Here is a 16,381-nt window from a genome sequence, read left to right on the forward strand (position 1 = left end):
CCCAGGCTATCGCAACGGAAAACAATGGCTCGATTCAGGGACCGGGTTGAAAAGTGGAGCACGCACAAGCGCGCCACGATGGTGCGCCCTTGCCAAGCAGGGGAAGAAAGGCTTGTGTGAGCCACAAGAACACGGGGGTGGGGAGTGGGCTGGGTGGCAGAGCGAAGGGGATATTGTCAAGTTTCCATTTGTTTCATGGAAAACTAGGAGTTGGCGGAATGGAGCATCTTTGCATTGAAAAGGCCGCCCCCCCCCCCACACAGTTAAATAGGAGGGAGAGAGCGAGATCTTGTATAGCGGTTTGGGAACTTGGGATTTCAGAAATGTTAACGCTGGCTGCAGGCAAACCCCCCCCCCCCCAAAAAAAAGTCATTTTATTTTGATAAATATTGAATTCGGAATATTTTACGGATAGATGCAAACGTTATTTTGTCCTGATTATGCCCTAACATAGCCTCCTTCGCTGCCTTTGGACTGTATATAATTTATAATCATATAAATTATGATAAATTAATCATAAATTAATTCATGATATGGCCCTCCAATATTAAAAAAAGCATGAATTTGTAAAGTTCTACTTCATTGTTAAACGCAAAGAGTATTTCTGCAACGTAGTTGATTAACAAATATTAACTAATTGAGAAGTGAGATTGCCTCAGTCTGCGGCTGATAATTATTGTCTGCTTTATGAAAGCAGTTTCATTTCTGTACCTTAAGATTAGATGAATCGGCAGGTTACAAATCAATGAGATATAAGAACCTTTACAAATAAAATGTAAATTGAAAAAAAATGAACAGAATTGGACCTTTTTACAGTGAAGCACTTTCAAATATTACTAATTAAAGAATGTGATACCGCACCTAATTTTCCCACTTGAATTAATTTCAGTAGGAGCTACTAGCTGGCAAGATATTTAAATATGTTAGGCTGAAGCAAGTTGTTCATACTGACTAATTAAAATATTATAATGCCCCTTCCTCATTATTTTAATTACTGAATTACTCCTCTTTAATCATCTGACTTGATGCTGATTAAATATTTTACTGCACAGCCTCACAAATTCTTAAATTAAATCTGGTGGGATAAGTATAAAATATTGCAGTCTTTATTTCTAACCTTATGCTTTGATTGGCTCATCATTTTGATTGCCTAAAAGCTTACATGCCACTGTGCTATTTCTAGTGGACTGCTGCTTTCCATTTCTGCATGAGGATCAGGTTGACAGCTGTCACCAATGGGGTAGCCAGGATGTGACAGAATGTTTGCTGGCCTCCTTTAAGCTCTTCAGCCACATCCATTTTGGATCTTGCAATGTCAAACTCCTAGTGACCTATCTGATTTCACATTGTGGTTTGGCATTATTTAGCAGCAACTTCGAATTACTCTAATTAGCTTGGTATCTTGTGGGTTTTTAGAAAAACCTGTGATAATAACCCATTTCATTTCCCAAAGTGTAAATTGGGAAAAATTGCTGTATGCTGAAGGTTTCTTATAACAGTGTTTTTCAATCGCAGCAATGTTAAAATGTGTGGACTTCAACTCCCAGAATTCCCTAGCTATCATTTTGGGAGTTAAAGTTCACGCATCTCAAAATTGATGAGGTTGAGAAACACAAGCAAAATTGATGTATGCATGAACCAGTGTAACAAACTGTTTCTGATTGTTTTTTTTAACAGAACATCAAGAAACTGCTGTTCCCTTTTCTAGAATCATAAAGGGATACACTGACTAGATGGCATGAACTGCCAATATTTTTAAAGCAAAAAGAGTAAAAAGAAAGTGGAAGGAAAGAAAGAAAAATGAGAAAAAAAAGATGATGTTGCTTTAAGACTCACTAACTTTAATTAATTAATTAATTAGAGCCAGTTTGGTCTAGTGGTTAAAGCCCCACGCTAGAAATTGGGAGACCTAGTTGCACCTTAGATATGGAAACCATCTGGGCGACCTTGGGCCAATCACTTTCGCACAGCCCAATTCACTTCACAGCATTATTGTTGTGAGAAAAATAAGAGGAGTGAGATGTATTGGATATGTTCTCCACCTTGAGTTATTTATAACAATAATACAGGCAGAATATAAATAAATAGTTAAACATTTAAATTTAACCATTATGTTTTTAGACTCATTCATTGGATATTCTGATTACTTGAGATCTTAAGCATGTCATTTTCTAAATAGTTTTCATAGCGTACGTCACCTTGTTGTGAACGCTAGCCAAAACACAAACAGTTGTGTACTATCTGTTTTGTACAGGGGTGGGTTCGCACCTATTCGCTAGAACTGGTTGTTAACATTCTAAGCAGTTCGGAGAACCGGTTGTTAGAAGAAATTACTGACCTAATCCTGTAAGGAAGGCAGGAAGGAAACATTCTGGTGTTGCTTACAGAAACTGCCTCTCCGTTAATCCTTATTACATTCTTGGCAGGACTAGACTTCCTGTCTCTGGAACTTCTCTGGAGTTTTTCCCCCTCCTTGGCTGGTACTTTGCTTGTGTGGAGTGACCATTCAAAGTTACAATGGCACTGAAAAAAGTGACTTATGACCATTTTTCACACAACTGTTGCAGCATCCCCACAGTCACGAGAGGCCAGGCGAGGAGATGCGTGCCTCGATATGAGTGATGTTGAGTTGGCCACACCCAGCCAATAACATGACCACCAAGCCACATCTACCCAGTCACATGACCACCAAGCCACACCCACCACCTAAGCCACGCCCACAGAAGTGGTTGTTAAAAATTTGAATCCCACCCCTGGTTATGTAGTATCTGTTTCCAGAGTCAATGTGATAAATAAGACATTCTGCACCAAAAATATGGCATATCTCTTGTTAATTATTTACATTTTACAACTGTTGGAGTTGAGTAGCCTTATGAATCCAATGAATAAAATAATTCATTGGATTTACTTCATTCTTAGAATAATACTACAGTCAAAATTAATTACATATCTGTATTAATACATAAAATAGTTGTTTGTATAGTAACCATTTCAATTTCTAAAAAGAATAAATCTATGGATCTTGAAAGCTTTCCAATAGAATAAGATAAATATTTCCCCTAAGGGGTGGTGCTCATTTCCTATTCACAGCTGAGAGAGCGAGCATTGTCTGAAGACATGATTTCCATCCTCAGGTGGCTGGCATGGTTATATGCCAGAGGGACACAGAATGCTGTTACCATCCCACAAAAGTGGTACCTATTTATCTACTTGCATTTGCATGTTTTCAAACAACTAGATTGGTATGAGCTGGGGTAAGAACGGTGCTTGGGTCTGGAATTGCCAACCTTCTGGTCAACAAGCCCAGTTCCTTAACCATTAAGTCACCATATCCCCTATTTTATATTATGTTCTATATTTATTTATAGCATAAATCTATGTAAATTAAACATTTCTAACTGGTCTAATAAAAGATATATTCACACTTGTTTTGTACAAATATGTATTAAAATCAACAAATGGGACTAATATTTAGTTGAAAATTCTAAAGAAATGAAGCAGCTATTTTCATTTTTTCCAGATATTTCAAACTTTGTTTAAAATTAAAGACTGGCTAAACATTAAGCAGATATGTTCTCCTTGAAATTTCAGCATATCAATATGTCCGTGGCAACATGAATACGTTTTTTGATCAAGTGAATTCAGACACATTTTATATCAACTTGATAACAGCATGATAATGTGAGGAAATGGAGGAGATACATGTGCATGCATAGAAGAGAAGGACCAGGGGAGACATGATAGAAGTGTTCCAATATTCCAGGGGCTGCCATAGAGAGGAAGGTGTCAAGCTATTTTCTAAAGCTCCTATAGGCCAGACAAGGAATAATGGATGGAAGAGATTTAACCTGGAAATAAGGAGAAACTTTCTGACAGTGAGAACAATCAACCGATGGAACAGCTTGCCCTCGGAAGTTGTGGGAGCATCAACACTTGAGACTTTCAAGAAGAGATTGGACTGCCATTTGTCAGAAATGGTGTAGGGTCTCCTGCTTGGGCAGGGGGTTGGACTAGATGACCTACAAGTCCCTTCCAACTCTGATTATCTATTATCATAGCCAAATGTTAATGTTTAAAAGTCCCTGAGCAAGCACAGTAATGGCGAATTTGAATGCATATGTACTTGAGTCCAAACATATAGTACAGGCAGTCCTTGAATTATGACCGCAACTGAGCCCAAAATTTCTATTGCTAAGTGAGACATTTGTTCAGTTACTTTTGCCCCATTTTATGCTCTTTCTTGCCACAGTTGTTAAGTGAATCACCGCAGCGGGTAAGTGACATGATTGTTAAGTGAATCTAGCTTCCTCATGGACTTTGCTTGTCAGAAAGTCACAAAAGTTAATTACATGATTCTGGGACTCTGCAACCGCCATAAGTATGAGCCAGTTGCCAAGCATTCAAATTCTGATTACATGACCCTGGAGACGCAACGGTCGTAAGTGTGAAAAATGGTCATAAGTCACTTTTCACTGCCCTTGTAACTTGGAACGGTCACCAAATGAATGGTTGTAAATTGACGACTACGTGTAGCAGGTTGCTGTCTCTAAATTGGACTAAAGGCACATTTCTACCTTCCAAGCAGAACACTGTCCTACTGTTTAGCAAACAAGGAAGGTGAATTTCTTTACCAAGCAAAGAATTATTTATTTAAAACAATTGCACCACTGCAATTTTTTAAAGAAATAATATCACCAATTTTATCTGGTGGTAAACACTGCTACAAATTCAGGACAACACCCATTGCCATAAATCATTTCAAGGACATGCAACTGGCAGCCTCAAGCCATACTGTATAGCAGTTTCCAAAAGTTTAATGGCATCCCTTTTGATCCCCTCTAAAAATTGCAACCAAATGAAATTTCCAATATTATCTGCTATATTAGAATGTATCTGGGGAGGTATCATAAGAAACATATTCAATGGATTTATTTTTAACCAGCTTCATCCTAAATATTATATAATTTTGGTTCCAGTTCTCTTTTTTGAGTACTTCTCTATAATATGTTATTAAAAGCCAAAAATACATTTAAAAGGAGTCAATAAATGGCAGCACAAAGCTAGAATTGTAGGTATTATTTTTTATTACCATTTAATAATAATTGGGCTGTTAAAGATTTAGGTATGGAACTGAATAGGGGAAATTGAGCTTTGATAATATATCTTACCTGAAGCTGAAAAAAATTCCTATTAAATAATAAAACTGCTATAACATGTAAATATCCTTGAATTCAACATAAGCTCAGTAAGAAAAACTAAAATTCATGCTCCTGGTTCATATATGGCTTTTGACAAAACTGTACAGTAGAGAGCTCTGGAACATATTCTGCAAAACATATATTACTCAAACAAGAAAACTTTTGCATATAACGTTTAAAATAGTCTTGTTCTGAAGTGGGAAATGTAAGCTGGAAAAGTTCAGTAGATTTTTTTTTTCAAATGAATGCAAGAACATCTGAGTTATATCATTGCACAGATGAGTAAGAATCAAAGGCATCACATTAAAACAGCTGAAATGATGTGGTTTCCAAGTTTGTAATTAGCAATATACATTCACGCTGCCAAGGAAACATATAACTGTCAATGCCATTTCCCAGTAAAGCTAAAGAAAATCCACTTTCACCAGCTTTTATTATTACACATTAAATCTGCATGTAGTGTAGACCAGATGTGTTGCACACATGCCCTGGTAAGTTTGTGTACTTGACACTATAGTAGAGCTCCTACTAGACTAGAGCATCATTAACAGGGCAAAATTAAAAACTGGGGAATGAAAGCTGAGTGTGATGATATGAATACACTGAGTACATGAGCTTAAACAGATTGTCAAGAACAAGTTGTTACAAAATAATACTTATATACAATAAAGTATAACATTCAGAGATCTTTCCATCATTGATTATTACAATCCAATACCTGATCATGAAATAAATATAACTTAAAACAAAATAAAATCTCATTCATTGAGTAAATCATCACATTCAGTGGATGGATCTGAACATAGGGAAGTCTTACATCTTAGAGTACAGGATTTAGGTATTGTATAAATGATTTCATGGCACTTATTTTTTTAAGAAAAATCTTAAACTCCATTGAATGGTCTGTCTATCTATCTTATCTGTCTATCTATCATCTATCTATCTATCTATCTATCTATCTATCTATCTATCTATCTATCTATCTATCTATCTATCTATCTATCCATTTCTCCCATTCTCCCTAAAACATTTCTATGGCCACCCATCTTGAATCAAACTCTCAATGGCTCACAATCCAAATATCTACAATAAAACAAATACATTAAAAAAAAAAATCTGGCACCACAGTCAAGCTTTTCCATGCATCCCACAACAAGTTCACCCCATTTAAATCTGTGTGGGGAGTGCCATTCATTGTAAAACCTTTTTCTCTGCAAGATATGTTCTAATGTACAGTGAATTTAGCTAATTGTAATGCTATTATTACTGCTGCTACTTCTAATAATACAACAATAATGCATCACAATTTTTTTTATCACATCAGTCCAGCTTTAGCCCAATCAGCCAATCAGAACTTAAATGTTGAATAATCCCTTATTGTTTGTTCTGTTTCCAGTTTGTTTTGAAACTGTGGGATAAGGATATTATCCCTTTAAGGAAAGCTTGTTACTGTTTCCTAACAAGCCCCATTTATGATATGTATATCGAGTGTATCCTTTTCTGTGAATACCTGCTGTTGTTCTTCAGGTATCAGTGCTGTGCATGGTTGGCTGTCTTCCTGTGAACAAAATAACTTGCTTGCTTGCCTCATAAAATGACATGATTGTGGATTGTAAATCCATGGTAGAGTCATGGGGCAATGCTAGGTTAGCAAATGCTATCATAACAATTTTTATGAAAGAACTCCTGTTTTAAATAATTTCTGCAGGTATGACCATGTTTTCCAGCTTTGTCACAATCGGCTTCAGTCCCATTCACCTAATGTTTGAATCAGGTCTTTTTCTTTTGATCTGTTGGAAGAAAAATCCAAGTCCAGTTCCCAGCTGGGAATAAAATGGAGGCTGAATGGAAAGAAAGATTCTGTTTATCGGTGAACAGAACCAACATGCACGCAAAGCGTGCAGTTCTGGGACAGCTGGCAAAATGGAGTTGAGAGTGAGTGGGTTTTATATCTTCTTTGGGCTTTGTATTTGAGATTCCTGTTCCTGTGCAAGAACATGTCCTTTAATATTCTAATGATGACTGTTGTCAGATTCCTATGGGATCATGGCTGGCTCCAGGGGTGGGATTCTACCAGTTCGCACCTATTCGCTGGAACCGGTTGTTAGAAGAAATTACTGGCCTAATCCTGTAAGGAAGGCAGGAAGGAAACATTCTGGTGTTGCTTACAGAAACTGCCTCTCTGTTAACCCTTATTACATTCTTGGCAGGACTAGACTTCCTGTCTCAGGAACTTCTCTGGAGTTTTTTTCCCTCCTTGGCTGGTACTTTGCTTGTCTGGAGTGACCATTCAAAGTTACAATGGCACTGAAAAAAGTGACTTATGACCCTTTTTCATACTTACGACTGTTGCAGCATCCCCACAGTCATGAGAGGCCAGGGGAGGAGATGCGTGCCTCGATGTGAGTGATATTGAGTTGGCCACACCCAGCCAATAACATGACCACCAAGCCATGTCCACCCAGTCACATGACCACCAAGCCACGCCCACCACCTAAGCCATGCCCACAGAACCGGTTGTTAAAATTTTTGAGTCCCACCCCCGGCTGGCTCTATAAGCAGAAATGCAAATCCTAAGTGTTTGTCTGAGCTAATCTTGTCAACCTTGGCTTGCCTAATGGTATCGCTTATCTGGAGTATCCGTCTAACCCAGTCTTCTAAAAGCTGGCCTCCTCATTTTCTGCTTGAGGCAGGGAGACTGGGGCTGGTTTCTGCCTCCCTTAAGATTTTTTCCCATCTCTCCTTTAGGGGAAATAGTCTAGCCTGCCTTTTTAATATTTCCCAATATATTTCATTCTCTGCGGGCATACAAGCTGTTGTCCCAACTCAGCTCCATGTGCACGTGCCTCCCGCCAACCAGCTGATTTTCGGGTCTCTGCTGTGCATGCGCGGGGCAGGGGGAGTGTGTTTATGGGGTCACGTGCACATGAGTGTGGGGGCAGGAGGAGCGCAGGGTGGGTTGCGGTGCAGCCCTCCCGCTGCTCGTTTTTGCTCCCAGGAGGCTGCAGGGAAGCCTACTAGGTCCAAAACAGGGTACAAGGCGGTTGCACGTGCATGCGCTGGGGGGTGGGGGGGAGCACAGGGCGGTCACACGCGCATGCATGGAAGGGGGGTCACGCGCACATGTGCCGGGGGTGGGGGCAGTGGGTGGGGTTGCACATGCATTAAATTATGGGTGCTGTCACGCACGCACGTACTTTTGGCACACAACAACAAAAAGGTTAGCCATCACTGTCCTAGTGTATTCCATTTTGAATTTACTTTATAGCCTTGTAACCTAACTCTGGTAAAATAATAATAATAATAATAATAACAACAACAATAACAACAACAATAATAATAATAACCATTTGGCAGAATGGATTCACTTAATGATTGTGATTTGTTTAACAACTGCTGTAAAAATGGTTGAAAAATCAGATCCAGGGTGCCTTGATATACAACCACACCTACAACCAAAATTCTGGACTCCATTGTCGTACATTGAGAGCTACCTGCATATAAGATGTTCACATATTGCCTGTGCATATATAGTATTTCTATCTTTGGTTTTTCACAAAGAAAACTTTACCATCAGGAATATCTGGCAACAAACAATGGTTCAATTTAAGCCAAAATCCAAAACGGTTTAAAAGATTTACTATAGTACCAAAACACGGAGAAATGGTTAGCATTTTCCATCAGTTTATAGCAACCAGATTAGGAGAAGCTCAAAACAAGAATGACTCATCAGAAATTAAGGAGTGCAGCCTAGGTCAGGACGCCTCTGCCTCTTCCAAGGGAAGACCAGAGTGTGTTATAATGGATAAAAAGTGACATTCCCAAAAGAGGTTTTATTTCAGAAGACCAGGGGATTTATGAAGACAATTCATATATGTCTTCATAAATCTTGTCTTCATCAGGAACAGGCCGAATTTTCCAGAAACAAGATATTAAAGAGCATTTTATACATGTTTAATTACAGTATAATGCAAATTTGTTTCTTTTTAATTCCTCCAATGTATTTGTTTGCAACATGAAGAGTTTCGCCATATACTTAAGAGAGGAGTGCTAAGCACTGAGGTGTCAGGCAAAAATTATGAATGAAACTATAAAACATATGCAAACATTTAAAAACACGTCAACACATTAATAAGCAGCTCCAGAATGATGTAACAGTGACAGTAAATATAAGTCCTTATGCCAATGTCACCTGAGCACCTAAAATCAAAATGACCAGTAAACAGGCCTCAGAGAAGCCTGGCACCAACAAGTAACGATTCTTTAGGGTGTTCCCACAACCACAAATGCCTCTCAAAATGATAGCAGCAAAGAATCTCTTCAGAGTTGTGTGGAATAAATTACAGTATAACCAAATCTGTTACAGTCTCAGAAACAATGAAAATATATGAGAAAAAAAATATCTGAATGTGCTGACGCAGTGCAACACAGGTGGTCCTCGAGTTATGACCACAACTCAGCCCCAAATTTATGTTGCTAAGTGAAATATTTGTTAAGTGAATTTGTCCCATTTTACGACTTTGCTTGCCTCAGTTGTTCAGTGGAACACTGCAGCTGTTCAATTAGTAACACGGTTGTTAAGTGAATCTGGTTTCCCTACTGACTTTCATTGTCACAAAAGGGGATCATGTAACCCTGGGACACAGCAATCGTCATAAATGTGAGTCAGTTGCCAAGCATCTAAATGTAAATCACGTGACCATGGAGATGCAGCAATGGTCATAAGTGTGAAAAATGGTCATTTCACTTTTTTCAGTGCTGTTATCACTTTGAATGGTCACTAGGTGAAGTATTATAAGTTGAGGACTACCTGTAATGTGTTCAATGTGTTAAAAGACAGAAAATTCACATATTCCATTTTTACAATAAGAAACCCATTCTAAGTGATCAGGATAATTATAAGAATCATAAAATATAACTTGGTGCATCGGAAAGGAATTTTATTTTTGTAGGGAAGGTTTTGAAACTACACAACCAGCGATCTGTTTCCCACAGTTGTTAATCAAAAAATCCACAAACACACCTACACTGACACAGTAATTGCTGTGTTTTATCTAATTTACTGCAAAGGTAGGATAGATAACGCAGCATTCTTGTCAGACAGCACTTTCAGAACAAAGATGGAAAATGGAAAATGAAGACCTATAAAGGAGATTCTTAACGAATGTACCTTTTCTTTATGTATACTGAGAGTATTTACACCAAGACAAATTCCATGTATGTCCAATCACACTTGGCCAATAAAGAATTCTATTCTATTCTATTCTATTCTATTCTATTCTATTCTATTCTATTCTATTCTATCACGGATATAGATTCGGGGTGCCAAACTGTTTGACAGGGATCCAACTATTGAGAATCTGCAACCAATTTAGCCACTAAATGCAAACTACTTGCCAGATTGTTCACCATCCCTTCTCGCTTTTGAGACAAAGATGACGCTCTAGAAAAGACCAGAACTCCGTCTTCTTTTTAACTCTACCCTTGGTGGATGCATCTCACTGGATACTTACTGGTTAAGGGGGGAAAGAGGAAGAATGGTACAGTAAGGATGACTTAACTCTATATCAGTCATAGGTTGGGGATGATTAACAGAATAATAACAGAATAAAAGAGTTGGAAGGGACCTTGGATGTCTTCTAATCCAAATCCTTGCTCAACCATTTCAGACAAGTAGCTGTCCAATCTCTTTCAAAATAGAGAATAGAATAGAGCTGGAAGGGACCTTGGAGGTCTTCTAGTCCAGCCCTTTCCTCAAGCAGGACTTATACTATTTCAGATAAGTGACTGTCTTGACTCTTCTTAAAAACCTCCAGTGATGAAGCACCCATGATTTCGGAAGGCAAGCTCTTCCACTGGTTAATTATCCTCACTGTTAAGAAGTTCCTCCTTCATTCCAGGTTGCTTCTCTCTTTGATTAGTTTCCAATCATTGTTTCTTGTCCTGCCCTCTGGTAGAATAATTTGACCCCCTCTTGTTTGTGGTAGCCCCTCAAATACTGGAATACTGCTATCATGTTGTCCCTAATTCTTCTTTTCTTTAGCCAAACCCAAAGCCTGCAGCCATTCTTCATATTTTTTAGTTTCCAGGCCTTTGGTCATTTTAGTTGCTCTTCTCTGAACTTTTTTCAAGATCTCAACATCTTTTTTGTAGTATGGTGACCAAAATTGGTTGCAGTATTCCAGGGGTGGTCTAACTAGGGCTTTATAAAGCAATACTGATACTTCACATGATCTTGATTCTATGCCTCTGTTCAGGGGTGGGATTCAAATTTTTTAACAACCGGTTATGTGGGTGTGGCTTAGGTGGTGGGTGTGCCTTGGTGGTCATGTGACTGGGTGGACGTGGCTTGGTAGTCATGTTATTGGCTGGGTGTGGCCAACTCACTATCACTCCATCGTGACACGAATCTCCTCGCCTGGCCTCTCAGGACTGTGGGGATGCTGCAACAGTCATAAGTGAGAAAAAGGGTCATAAGTCACTTTTTTCAGTGCCATTGTAACTTTGAATGGTCACTCCAGACAAGCAAAGTACCAGCAAAGGAGGGGGAAAAAAACTCCAGAGAAGTTCCTGAGACAGGAAGTCTAGTCTTGCCAAGAATGTAATAAGGGTTAATGGAGAGGCAGTTTCTGTAAGCAACACCAGAATGTTTCCTTCCTGCCTTCCTTACAGGATTAGGCCAGTAATTTCTTCTAACAACCGGTTCTCCGAACAGCTTAGAATGTTAACAACCAGTTATAGTGAATAGGTGCGAACTGTTAGAATTCCACCCCTGCCTCTGTTTATACAATTTAGGATTATATTAGCTTTTTTTGGCTGCTGCTGCACCCTGCTGGCTTATATTCAAGTGATCATCCACTAGGACTCCAAGGTTTCTCTCACAGTTACTGTTTTTGAGCCAGGTTTTGCCTAATCTGTACTTATACCTTTGTTTTTCCCTGCCTAAATGTAAAACTTTTACTTTTCTCCACATTAAAATTCATTTTGTTGGATAGGGCCCATTGTTCAAGTTTGTCAAGATCTTTTTAGATCTTGAGCTTGTCTTCTGGGGTGTTGAGTATTCCTACTAGTCACCTGCAAATTTGATGAGTTCCCTTTCTATTCCCTCATCTAAGTCATTTATGAAGATATTGAAGTGTACTGGGCCTAAGACGGAGCCTTGTGGTACCCCACTACTTTCTTCTCTCCATGTGGATGTAGTATCCCTCTTCTTAAAAGCCTCCAGCCTCTGAAATTCCACTGATTAGTTGTTCTCACTGTTGAAGGTAACATCACAATAAACAGAAACAAACCCCAAAAAAATGTTTCCTGGGCATCTCTGTGCTATTGTTAGATGCAATTGAGGAAGGCCTTTGAATGTACTCCCCTCCTCTGCTTCTCTGTGAATTCATAATGCAAAAAAAAAAAGCACAATAAAAGGGAAATAGCTTTCGAGCAGTTTCAATCCCACTTCCCTACTCACTGGGCTCCTCCGTATATTAATGAATTTGGATGAATCAGCTAATTCCTTGTCGGAACTACGATGACTGCACTTCAATGGTGGTGTATCAATATTGCTGGCAAAGTGTGTTGACTCTACACAGCTTTCAAGTGTTACATGTTTGCTGACTTTTGTATTGGCATTGTAGCACATGAGGACTCTGTCCAGATTTAGCTTGAGGAATGTGAGCTGAGAGGTGGAAAACATAGGCAATCTGTCCTATCGAAAAAAAAGGCACCCACAGGTACAGGAAAAATTAAAATTAACACCTACTGGTACCTCAGAGCAGATGAAAGAAATCTCTATTTCAAGAACGTCTGAGAATTTACTGCACACATTATTGCTTCTTTGAAGCTGGAGATGGGCAATCAATTGAACAGTGTCATGTAGCAAAGATTAGTTGCACTATGTATGATATAGTAATCCTCTTATATGGGCTAGCATGATATGAGAAAGGCACTGTATTTTCCTTTTCAGTCAGTTTACTTATTCTCTTTGCAATGGTGACTCTCAGTAGCTAACATAGGGTTAAAAATTCAATACTCATCAACAATAATAATAATACAAAAACACATAATGGCAATTGGGGATAACACAACCATTAGTAAATGACCATCTATCTCACAGGCTGAATTAACCACCCAGCTTGTTTGGTCCAGATAAACATCCACATTTTTAAACCTTTATGAAATGCCTTGGGGTTGGGGCCAATGAAATGTTAGGGAGCATGATGTGTTAAAGACAAGTTCAGCAACAGAAAAGTCACACTTCCTGGGCCCTGTCAGATGATACTTTTAAACAGATGGAGCCCCAGAGCTTCAAGAACCAAAAAGTACCGTAATCCCATCAGTTTCACTGGGTTAGCTCAGAGTGGGTATTTATAACTGAGAAAGTCATTAAATCTTCTGTTATTTTGCTGAACTCCTGGTGAGAGTGAAGTAGCAAGCTAGATGTTCCTCTTGCAGCATGTTTGTGATCTGGGTACTTGGTGCCCGGCCCATGATTATGATATCACAGTGAGCTACAAACACATTGCAATTTCTGACATTCCCTGCTGGCTTTCCACAGGAAGCTGGCAAAAAGTCAGAAGTTGCAATCACATGTGGTCCTACACGAGTCCTGGTTTTAATGATCTACATGACCTGCAATTAGCGAATGCAACCAGAATTGCTGAATCTGCCATTGCTAAGCAACATGGTCATGTGACATTGCATTTTACAACTGCGTCACTCAGTGATGGCAATTTTGGCCCCAATTGTCACTGTTAACTCAAGGATTACCTGTACAGAATCTATGACAATTCACCTTGGCCAACTGGCCGTAGCCAACTCACCATGGCCAACTTGGCATAGCCAACCTGCCACAGTCAACTCACCATGGCCAACAGCATAGCGAACCTGCCATGGCCAACTCATGGTCAACTAGCCACAGCCAACCTGCCACAGCCAACTCACCATAGCCAACTCAGCACAGGCAACCTGCCATGGCCAACTCATGGCCAACTGGCCACAGCCAACCTGCCACAACCAACTCACCATGGCCAACTCGCTGCAACCAACTTGCCATGGCCAAATCGTTACAGAACAACACACTGTGGCCAACTCACCACAGGACAATTCGCCGTGGGATGAGTTATATTAATATCAAATAAATGATAAAATAGAATCATTAAAGAAAGGATGCAAAAGGAAGGACAGAATAAAATGTCAATGGCAAAAAAAAATTAAAAATATTTTAAATAATTAAATAGAATTGTTAAATTGTCCACAATGAGTTGTCCCATGGAGAGTTGGCTGTGGTGAGCTGTCCTACAGCGAACTGGCCGTGCTGAGTTGGCCATGGCAAATAGACCCATTCTGACCTGTACATGCACACTACAGCGAGACCAGTGGTAGGATTCAAATTTTTTTACGACCGGTTCTGTGGGCATGGCACATTGCATGAAGTTTGGCTTGATGTTCTACTTTGCAGGTTTGTTAGGAGCATTTGCTTTTATATTTCATATGTGGTGTATAGTACTGTAAATCAATATATACAGTTTTCAGTCAGTTGCATTGTAAGCTAAAAACACCTGTTGGCATTTCTGTTTGCTTAGCAGAAACTTGGAACAGGCCACTGACTGACTCATTTCCATTGCCTGATGTTTGATACAGTAAGTATCTTACAAATATTTGCAGCAGGTAATTTGCAGCAGGTAATTCATGACTTAAGAAAAGGCTTGAGAAATAAAATAGGCATACCCCATATTTATGTTAATGGAACCCTTTACAACATTTCTGAGAATTTAATTCCTATAACTGATTTCTTTAAAACCTATTTCACTAAAAAAAAAACACCACATCAAATACCAAACCTTCTTCTATGAGCCAATATATAAGGTCAAAGTTTAGTCAACCATAGCTATCAAGTTGTAGCTTTTCAGCTTGCAATTGAGCATTTCAACTGAAGAGAAATGGGGGGCGGGGGATTGAAAAAGCAATTTCAGAGAGTTGAACAAATTCAATTAATATTATAGTACAGGTATACACCAGTGATATTTCAAATATACATTTAATATTTTTAAAAAGTCAATTTTTTTTAGCTAAAATAAACATAATGGTAATATCAGCAGGTAATAGCAGACTATAGATAGTCCTTGACTTATGACTGAAACGGAGTCTGCCCATCATGGTTACAAATTGTGATGGTCTTAAGTGAGTCCATGTCATTGTCCCAATTTCATGACTTTTTGGGTGGTCATTAAGTGAACCAATGGTTCGCTATGGGCTGTCGCCAATGCAGAGATTTTTTTCTCAGTGTGCCCAGAGAGAGAAATATATCTGCCTCTACCTAGGTTTGAACTCACAGCCTCCTGATTGTGAGGTGAGAGCTCCATCTCTAGGCCACCACACTACTCCATACAGTGCCCTACATACCTATTTATTAAAGTTGTATCCCACCTTTATTGCTGAACTACAGCTCCCAGCACCCCTTACCACTGAATACATTGACTGGGACTGCCATGCATTGTAGCTCAGAATCCATGTTGCCTCTCCTTCTGAAAGCCAGTTCAATAAGCATTTTGGAATGGGTGTGTTTTAATAAAACGTTTCAATACTGGAAGGTTGGTTGATCTGGTGGAGGTTTTCTTAGGATAATACCCTTCCCTATTACAAGCTCCAATACAGCTTCTCCTACCTCCTGGAAATGTTTTTGCGCAGTGACAATGTATGTGGACAGTAACAAAACAAAAAAATCCACAAAATGTTCCTGCTTCCCCATTACAATTCAAACTTCTGCTGAACATTTAAAAGCCTTTGGTCTGCAGAAAATCCCTATTAAATCCCTGTTTGTTTTCTGACAAATGTATTAAGCTGAATTCAACCCAGGTGATTTGGAAATTGGAATAATAAAATTTGTGAGGCAAGTCTACCCTCAGGAAAAGTTAATAGGGATTATAGAATAACTTTTATTAACAGATCCATATATCTGGATAAATCTGATAGGAAGGAGAAGGACACAAATGAAAACAAATCTTTTTAAAAAATCTTGCAGAACAACATGCCCTGTGTTTGTGAAGAAAATAAAACTCTGAAAAGAAAGATTTGCTCCTTCCAGAAAGATATGCCCTACTAAATGTTTTGAGAAATGCTTCGGTAATGGTACTTTGTATTTCTAACTGAAACCAACATACCACTGGTTATTTTAGTTACCAATGATGCAG

This window comes from Notechis scutatus, chromosome 4, assembly GCF_049901735.1.
Source record: "Notechis scutatus isolate UNSWTSFEM ecotype Mainland chromosome 4, rNotScu1.2, whole genome shotgun sequence".
Classification (NCBI taxonomy): Eukaryota; Metazoa; Chordata; class Lepidosauria; order Squamata; family Elapidae; genus Notechis; species Notechis scutatus.